General features: G+C 38.3%; 1 pseudogene; it reads left to right on the top strand.

Moving 5' to 3' along the window:
* The first annotated feature begins 3,885 nt into the window (after positions 1-3,885).
* Positions 3,886-4,955, top strand: LOC103962367 (annotated as a pseudogene).
* Positions 4,956-10,781: the final 5,826 nt, after the last annotated feature.

Here is a 10,781-nt window from a genome sequence, read left to right as displayed (position 1 = left end):
ACATGACACGACATTTCGGTCAACAAAAGTCAACATGTTTGCCTCAGAGGGTATTTTCGTAAATTCATGAATTAAAATTATAAAAACAGTAATATTTGGGGACGAGTCGTTACGAACAGTATGTAGGTTGTTTTTAAAAGCTGCTTTAATAAAAAGCGAAATTGAGTCTTTAATGAATATTTTCAATTCCTGTAATATCCTCAAATTTAAAATTTTGACATTGTTTAATCTTATATACTCACTTTACCGCTAGGAGAACAAAGTGACCGTCACCACCTACTACTACAAACACTAACCTTACGATGAGTTTTAAATTTCATAGACGATGAGTTTAATACTCAGTTATTCTCATATCCCTAGTATAAATATAACGTTGCATAAAAAAACAAAAACAAAAACAAAAACTACCAGATATACCTTAATTCTTAAAATATTTCAAATTAGATTTGTCAATCAAATATAAAAGATTTCAAACTCAAATTGAAATTTAGTTTTAGAAACCCATAAGGTGGCCTTTCATGTATTTCTTAGTAATAAGCTTCAATATACTATAAACAAACCTATTCATATTGTAAAAAGGAATTCCTATTCCTATTCATATTGAAAAAATGTCACCTGTTCATATATATATATATATATAGCTAACAGCACCTCAGTTGCCATATACACAACAAACTTTATTTCTTATAGTTAAGATGCAGGACCTTAGTAACTATGTTATACATATCATAGCAGAAGAAAGGGATTGCCCCGATTATCAATTGCTTGAGGCTCTTTATGGCTCACTTTTTTGGAATTTGACAAGAAGCGACGGTTTAAATACTCGAGGCGTCACGCCACACGTTACCCTCGAAAGAACACAAGAATTTGGTTTTGATCCATATCATGCGAATCAGGATCAAGCCGCGGCAGCAATGGATCGAAGCAGAGAACTGACTCGACTGGAACAAGAGTTGGACTCACTGTTTGTCAGGCTGAATGATAGGCTTTCTTTCATGATCTTTGGCCACTGGACGAAAGGGCCACAAGGTTGAGGGAAGAGTGGGAGTCACTAACTGTAAGACAAAAGAATAATGACGTGCTATCTGCTGATATTCAAAGACTGGATTCGTTTCAACTTCGCCTATCGAGCGTTGGGGTTGAAATATTAAGCAATACTACTGAAGCTGCGCTTGCAAGAACACGGAATACGAGGGCTTTTGATATTGTGTTAGAAGCGGCTAGGATCGAGTCATTAAATGAAGCAGTAGCGTTGAGGCCATGGCCTGCAAGCAAAGCAGCGGTCGAGGCCTTGTAGAAGTTGGTATTTGATGAACGAGCAGATGGTTCGAGCAGCAATCAATAGTGTGTGGTTTGCTTGGAAAAAGATGTTGGGTGGAGAGCAAGTCACTCGGTTGCCGTGCTCTCATATGTTTCACGGAGACTGCATTGTGGAATGGTTAAACCAGTGTCATACGTCCCCGGTGTGTAGGTTCAAGTTGCCAGCAGAAGCAAACTCAAACTGATGATGATTTTACAAATAATGTACGGATACGATTACTGGGAGACAGATCAATTACTGTATAATTCAAATAATTAGATTGAATTAGCTTGGAAATTTCAATTTTTTTCTTGACATTTGTATTTCTTGAGGTAGTGAATTCTTGAATTTCTCTTGCACCTAAACCATTGCACTTTTTTTTCTTGGCCAAAGTTGCGCGATTAGGATCTAACTAATCAAATTATTTTCTGATCTCTAAAATACTCTCAACTAAGCTATTATGCATTGCTTGTAGGAATTAATAAATAAATGCCCTTCATGATCATGAGCAGTACAAAAAAAAGCGTGAAGAGAAATTGAAATTAGTATTAGAAACAAGTCATATACCAATTTCTTAATCTTAAGTTGAAGATAATCTCTACAAAAAATCATTCGAATTGAAAGCCGTTTAGTCAGTCAAATGTACCAAATAAATCAGCGGTGTAGGTACCACTAGAATATTGTTAGAACTCAACATCTTATCCACTCGAATATTGGACCACACGTCCACTAGGATATTGGACCTTTAAGGTTTAGTTTGTGTTGATTCCAAAGGTTATTGAAGATTTTACTTGATAAAGTTTGTGTTGTATCTATAGGGATCAACTTAGTTATACTATTCTCTCTTCTTATTTTTCATTGAAATTTTCTTCTTCTTTCTTTTTCTTTTTCGTTTGTGACATTCATGTTTCTTCCCTCTTCTACAATCAATGAACCAGTATATCCGCCTCTTCGAGAAACCTATCAGCGAGTGCTGAGTTTATCCACTGCCTCAAACTCAATTCTTCAGCAAACATTTCATCTGTTACTCCCTTGACGTTAAGCACAAGCTCTTACATCTCTGTTCTGTTAGATAAAATAAGCTGCATCGGAAGACATTTTGATACATTAACATAACTCGTAACACAGGTGTGATTGCAGACATACAAGTTTAGGTTAGGTGATCTCACCTCTTTCACATTTTCGATGTTTTGATGTAAATATCTTTCCGTAAGTGTCCTGTTCGACTTTTATGAAGCCCTGAGCAGCAAGAACTGCAGAGATATACATTATGCTCCCATCCTAGTTTGTTACTAGGTTAAGATGTGTTAAATGGAGAAATGTAAATCATAGTAGTAAAAAAAGGAGCACATAATATCAGCAAAGGTAGAGCATGTATATGGACACATACGTTTGTGTCAAAATATGATGTCAATGCCCTGCAAACATTTGAGTGCAAAGAGAGAAAGTGCAATCAAGCAACCAAAATTGAACGTTACTTGTGGACCAAGCAATGTAACTGATCTCAATGACTTTTGCCATGCAGGTAATCGATGACAGGTTTTTGGGTTTGTATTGGTCCTGTTTTCACCAAGAGTTCTGCAAAAATAGTCAAGGCGTTGATTGCAACCTCACCGAAAGCGAAGAAGTTAAACGGTACAGTTTTTACTTGAATGGTGAAGTAAATTTAGTTTCGACTTGGTAACATAAGATCTAACAGTTTTTTTTCATACATCTTTGGAACGAAAGTGATGTCTAATTCCACTAATTGCAACTGGAAAGTAACCGATCCTATCCCCTTCAAATTAAAGTTAGTATGTAGGCATGCAGTTTCCGTTGCTTGTCACGTTAAGCTGGGTGGTTAAACTTCTCTACTTGCCCTAAATAGACCGGCAGAAACTGAAGGATCCAACTTAGAGAAGGGGGGAGGTAATACCACCATTGTAAATTTGTTTGATTAGATGTTTGATTAGACATCGATGAAATTCGAGTCATGCCGTATAAAATGACTCAACTCTTCTCCACCACTATAGTAAATGGCCTCTTGCGAATCAAAAAGTGAGTACATTACTCACCATTGAGTCATAGAATTTAGCTTAAGAGTAAATTGTAGCAATGGTCCATCAACTTTAATCAAATTGGAGTAATGGTCCATCAACTAAAAATTCATTGTTATTGGTCTCTCAACTCATCAAAATGTGTAGTTATGATCTTTTTCATCGATTTCGTCAGAATTTTGTCAAAATAAATTATCTTAGAAAGACCATTGCTACAATTGAGGTCCCTCAACTCATCAAAACGTGTAGCTATAGTCATTTTCGTCAACTTCGTCAGAATTTAGTCAAAATGAGTTACGTTAGAAGAATCATGCTACAATTGGATTAAATTGAGGGATCATTTCTCTAGTTGGATTAAAGTTGAGGGACCAATGGTAATGAATTTTTAGTTTAGGAACCATAACTGTATATTTTTATAAGTCAATGGATCAATAGTAATAGATTTTTAGTCGAGGATTTAGGGAACAATTGCTACCATTTCATCTTTAGCTAAATATTCCGTAAACATCGCAAAATTGGAAAATCTGCAAATCTCTGAAAACGACAGATATGCAAGCTTTCAATTCCAACAACGACCGTGACTATGGAATTTTTGTCACGGTAGAGAATACAGTTATCGCACTTGACGAGTCGCCTCCGACCGATTCCGCTTCCTCATATCACGATTCTTGTCAACGTGGTCATAAGCTACAATGTCGATTTGGATATCACCGGGCCGATCAGAGCCTACAGTGCAAGGCTCCGACTTGATCACCCTTTTCACTCCTTCACATCCTGTCCACGAGATGTTGTATCCAACATGATCGCCGCCATGCAAATCCCCTTCCCGTTAGATCGTCTCCGGTGGAAAACGCAGCGTTTTGGCAGGAGCACAGAGCCTTAGAGAGCGTGGAAGCCATGATAAGCAAAATAGTTAATGGGGTCGATGCCATGGTGAGTGATGGGAAGCTGGGCATAGTTGTTAAAATCGAGAAGGAGATTAAAATGGTTGCACAGCAATTGTTTGATGAAATGCAGATGTTGGAAGTTCAGGCCAGGGAACTGCGGGATGAGTTGGAATCAGAAATACTGGGCAACCATCAGGACAATCGTGCGTTGATTGCGATTTACGACGATGGACTTCAACTTCCACAAGAGGGTTGGGCCAGGCAACTGCGTGAAGAGTGGGGATCCGCGGTAGCACGGCTTAATCACATTAGTGTTATGCTTTCTGCTGATGATATTCATGGATTGGAGGGTGCTATAGAAACCCTATTGGGACTTCGGGATAGTGTGATAAGAACCTGGCGAAAATGCGCTTAGTCTTGGCTCTGTTGCGGCGAAATACAAGGGATGGCGATGATAAGGCATTGACAGAAACGGTTGTGAGAGAGTCATTAGATCAGGCAGTGTTCAGGTCAATGCCTGCAACCAAAGCATCGGTCGAGGCCTTGAACAAGTTTGTGTTTGATGGTTCGAGTTGTGATCAGCTGTGCGTGGTTTGCTTGGAAAATATGTTGAGTGGGGATCAAGTCACTTGCTTGCCGTGCTTTCATATTTTTCACCGAGACTGCATCATACAGTGGCTCAACTCGGGCCACACCTGCCCTGTTTGTAGATTCAAATTTTCGACAAACTGATGACCGGCACAGGTATATCGGATTTTAAGAGTACCATTAAACTTTGAATTTTACTTTATAACAGTTTGCTTAAGAACATTTCGGAAAATGTCTAGCGGGAAGCTATATTGTGGCAGTTCAAATTTGGTTCCATTGGGCATCATTTTTCAACAAATATACTCCGGCGTACATATCTTTTTCAGCGTTTGTAAACTTCAGTTTCATCTTTGTAATTGAGAGAAATTAACTTCAGTTCCAGTTAGCATCCTTAGCAGAGCCCGAACATTAGGATATTTAGCTTGTTGAAACCGAAAATTAGTCATCCACTTCCTACGGCAAATTAGAAATCCTGGTCCGTAACGGGAAACTAATTCGTTTATCCTAATCGTACAAGTAAGAGTGAGACACTGACGAGCTTATATATGAGTTTACTAAGGTTAAATCGATGAGTTTAGCCGATATGAAGCGAATATGACTTTCGCAGATGCTCTTGTACATCTACAAGGCACGTCCTTGGACCAATTTGGCCGTGTTTATGCAATCAGTATGTGCCCATTTGATATGATACATAGACGGTGTGCAAACCTCCTTTCAAGATTCATCTCTCTCTTGAAGAGCTCAAGTAAGAAACTCCGAAAGGTGGTTGTCGATGCAAACACAAAGGATTAAGAAGCGGTATCCGCTTTATTGTTAGCAGTTAAAATTTAAGCTTACTATGAATTGGGATTATAGGAGGGAAAATTTCTCACACATTACAAAACAAAAACGCACGGCTGCAACTCTGAAATGAAGCCTGTACATAGTCCATGAAAAATCGCATGGCTACAACTAGCGTTTAAAATTTCTTTGATGTGGCTGTTTGAACTCGATTTTACACCATCGGTTCGAGTAATGAAGGCCGTTGAATGAGTAGGATTTTAGATCGTTGAACGTTAAAATAGTTGAAATGATTTTCAATTATTATTGAAAAATAATATTGTGATTTTTATCATAATAATTATCTCTTAATAATATATTGAATTATCTAGAGCGCAGTTGGGTAGTAAAGTCTTGATGATTTGATTCAAAGAATGCATGCACGGATATAAATGTGATGGAGGATAATGATTACATTTTTGATAAATGGCAAGGTGATGGAAGATCATGATTACATTTTTGGCTGCAATGGGTCTGCACTGATGAGACAAACAGTAAGGGGGCATTCTCTGGCTTCCACGTGGAAGATTAAATGCACCTGTACATGAGAATTATCTCAAGGATAATTTCAAGTACATGCAGATTAGCAACATACGGGAGAAGGTCAGTGCCTCGATACGTCTGGCATCAGGATAGTATTCCACGAGTCAGATCCTACAATAGTACGACACATCAAGCAAGCTTTCTATAAATACAAGGCATTCTGCATCATTCAGGCCCTTTCAATTCAACACATAAATTGTCATGCGCAAAGCTTCTCAACAACCTTGAGATTTTATCCTTCTCCCCTTTCTTCTCGCCAACACATCTTAGCAGTGGCGAAGCCACGTGAGGGCGAGGATTGGCGGACGCTACTCCCTTCGCCGGAAAACAGGACTGGATTTCTAGATCCGCCCCTCCCCTCACCTGAAAACCCACTGGTTCAATCAGGGGTGGATCTATTAAGGGACCTGGGTGGTCCCGGGATCACCCCAAATAACATGCTATAAGGACCTCCGAGGACCACCCAAGTCTGGGCACAAGGTGGAGGATAAGAGAAGCGGGGCTTCAGAGTTCTGGTGTTTTGCAAATTAGAAGAAGGAAGAAGAAGACTATTTATCATTTAAGTAAAACGGTGTGTTTTACATAGGGCTCGGGTTTGAAAACACCCTTTAGTAAAACGGTGCGTTTGGTGCACTTCTTTAATACATAGTTTTCACAATTTTTTTTTTTTTTTTTTGAAAAAACAAAAGCAAAACGGTTCAAATTTGAAACAGAGAACCATACCTTATCCCCACCCCACCGAAGGCCACCCACCAGCACAACACTAGTCTCCTCTCCAGTGTCCACAGATCAAATAGTTCAATTTCAATATTGGATGGTTTCAATCATACACGGATGTTTTTGCTCTAGTTGATAATAAATCTATCATGACGCATTTTTTAGTATGAAATCTCGTTGGGGACATATTTAGTCTTTGTAATTTGTAATGTTATTTTTGCACTAATATGGTTATTGATTATTAATTTGATTCTATGATTATTGATAAAATTATTTTTTAGGGTGAAAATTAAAATTTGAATTCTTGATTATTGATGAATTAATTGAATTATTACATAATGTATGCAATTATTCATATTAGTTGAATTGAATATTTATTCATTGAATAATTTGTACGCTTATTGGTATTGCTTAATTGAATTGTTAGTTGGTTTAATTATTATGCATATTAGTATAGTCTACTCTAGGATTAAGAGTGTAAGAATTTTTTTTCCTCTCCATTTTACAGTTACGTAATGGAACGATACTATAAGAAACAAGGCTTAAATCCTCCTTCAAACATTTCGAGTGGTCCTTCTCCTTCAAATATTCCAAGTGGTCCTCCTCCTCCTTCAAATATTCTAAGAAGTCCTCCTTTAAGTATTCCAAGTAGTTCACAACAAAGTGAGGCCACTGAGTTAGATGAAATATTGGCTAATCTTCCTGCAGACCCTGGACATAGACGTCGAATGCTTGATTATCCACCTAATTATCGTGAAGCAATTCGTAGACACTACTTGATTTCGCCCCTCCCCCCGTCAAATTTGGATAAACAACACTGTGAAGGCAACCAACGACAATTTCAGTTTGGATAAATAGCACTAGAACATTATAATCAGTCGATCAAGGAGCACCTTTGGTTTGGATAAACAACATTGCTTCGAGACCAACTAGTTATTTATCCAAGTCTCGATCGACAAGGATTTTTGAGTCTTTGTTGGTGGAGGTCATCTCATCAACCTTCTCGGCGAAGTGAGGTGTTATAGGTTACCAGGCTCAGCACATTGGACGCCAAGTTGTTTTATGATTGGATATTCACAAGTCAGTTTTAGAGTTCGGCATTTCGACAGCCGAACCACATTTACCATCAAGATATACATCTCTTTTGAGTATTTGTGTCCTTATAGTATGGTGTCAGTTCAGCGTGCTTATACTCTCACGAATATAATAACTGTGACCGAACCCGGAGTCGATGATCCATGAACTTCGCAAAACTAGCAGCCTTGTCTTTAGGCTCTAGAACCCGAAGGCCGAGACGTGTTCTTTCCTCGGCCGCAGTAGCAAGATCAAGAAGTCAGCAGCGCGCTCAACACAACATCAGCATATTTTACTCCCCGGCCAAGCTCAGCCTACGAGTTGGCACGCCCTGCACATAACCGAAGGATGTAGTTAGTTCATTAGTTACTCAACATGCATGCCACGTAGGCTTGGTAGTTTTTAGAGTCAACAATGGCCAATATTTTCATGGCAATATCCAAGAAGTCGGAAAAAAAAAATATGTAAGGGGGGTGAAGTCTAAACTTCACTTCATATCATAAAAGTTCTTAAGTTTAGTTTAAAATTGACATATATCGTCAATATTTCTAATACATTTTTTAAATATCGGAAAAATTCTTATATTTTGTCCAAAATAATGTTTGATACTCCCTAAGATTTCATTTTAAATTTCCATCATTTACATCTAAATCAACGATATCGATATTTGACATGTCCGTCGATATTTTCACAAATTTGCATATCGATATTTCTACTGATACTGATATTTTCAAGACCGGCTGCAACCTTGATTTCAACATGAACCAGTTATTCATCTTCCTTCTCTCTCGACTTTTACTTCCTTCAATATTTCTCCATTAACTTCTACATAGTTGACACCAGATTCATACGATAATTTTGGATTGTCACTTTCTAATTAATATTTCCAACCGATTTCACTGTTTACTGCTTCAAATTGGCACGCCCGATTTCCTAAAGGGATTTGGAAACCAGAAATATAAAGAAACCCTACAATTAAACTAATTCTAAAACCTAGCTACTTGTCTTAGGTTTTTATTAATCAAGGCAAATAAGAAATCGCAGACACTCAATTTCCTAAAAGAAAACTAATTTCTAACCCTAGTAGGAGTGAGAGACTTCACTCAGCTATATATCACTATAAATACAATAATAAAGGCCACAAGCCGCAGCTTCACCTTCAAAGAAAACGTACCATGCAGTCATTCAATCCCAACCACGACCTCGGCGACGACTACAATATAGTTGTGACGGTAGACAACTCAGGCCACCCAGATGATCACTTGCTTTCAAAGTTTCCTCAAGTCTCATTTTCTTGGGAGGTTTTCCAAAGCTACCATGACACTGGCACCACCAGTTCGATTCGAGACCTGGTTGCTACACTAATATTTGATATACACTCGTTACCATCTCAGGACATCGTATCAAATATGTTACGTAACATACAGATCCCGTTCCCGTTGGATAGGCTACAATGGAAGACGCGGCATGGTGTTAAACACACTGATGATAAGCAATTGAACGACGTTGATGACATGCATTTGCCATTGGATAAGCCACGATGGAAGAAGGGACGTGATATTAAACACACTGATGAACCACTTAACGGCGTTGATGATTTGATCAGCAACATATGTCACTCCGTTAAGGATATGCTTGTTGCAGGACGCAAGAAGCCGGTCGTGAGGATCAAGATTGAGAAGCAGATTAGTATCTCAAATCAACAATATGATATGATTAACATAAGAAGAGACCTCGAACTCAATAAGACACAGCCAAGCTTCGATGAGATCTGCTATGGCTTATTGGAATGAAATTAAGTCACGTGCAGCCGCTGCAGGGTTGATCAATGATTTTAACAGTGGCAGTACTAATCACAGAGGAAATTATGGAGTAGAGGATGTTAATGCATTACTGCTAGAGATAAGTATCGTGATGGAGGCTGCATCGGGTGAATATCAATTGTCACAGTCTAGGCCAAAGCCGGCGACCAAGGTGTTCGTTGAGGCCTTGGACGCATTTATAATAACCGATGGAGTAAATCATGGTACGAATGCTGAATTATGTATGGTTTGCTTGGAGAAGATGTTGAGTGGGGAAGAAGTTACGCCCTTGCCATGCTCTCATATGTTTCATGCAAAATGTGTTGTTCAATGGTTCAAATCCGGTCATACGTGCCCTGTGTGTAGGTTCGAGTGTCCGACTGATTGATGTGGTTTCTAAATTTAATTATTGTAAGCAAGATTTCTCTGTATTATTTTCTATATGAAGTCGGATTAGTGTTCGAAACTATACCATTACATCCTTAAATATTTCGAAAGCTTGCATAAAGGCTCGATGCGTGTATTGTCTTTGATCCATTTGTTCTTTGTTTGATAACAAATTAATTATATAATAATAATAAAAAAATTAAGGGCAAATTTAGAAGTTTGATGGCACATTTTCTTCTTGTAGCAATAACTTATGCATGAAAGGTGATGATATATTTATACATATTTATAGTTCGACTTGACTAATCCTTCGTAACTTTTCATTTCTTTTCATTCGCTTCAAGTTTCCGTACTTTCTGTTTTTCTTCAATAATATTATGCCGATTTTGATTAAAAAATACTTGTGTGTGGAGGACAATGTAAATTGGGGCATAGGGCATGGCTTGAGTACTAGATACCTTCTTTGTGTGCATTACTTTACAAGCAAGGCACAATATATTCCGTGTTCTGAACCTTGGTCGGCGTTGCTCCCTTCTCAAAACCCAAATTTTCTCTTTAGCCTGGCTTTGACACCGAGAGCATATCTTCTACTCATTTTTTGTGTAGCCTCTCTCTAGCCCTTTATCAT

The sequence above is a fragment of a genome, unplaced genomic scaffold, assembly GCF_019419815.1.
Source record: "Pyrus x bretschneideri cultivar Hongxiangsu unplaced genomic scaffold, Pyrus_bretschneideri_v1 Contig14, whole genome shotgun sequence".
Lineage (NCBI taxonomy): Eukaryota > Viridiplantae > Streptophyta > Magnoliopsida > Rosales > Rosaceae > Pyrus > Pyrus x bretschneideri.
Note: the sequence above shows the minus strand (reverse complement) of the source record. Positions and strands in the feature narration are given on the sequence as shown.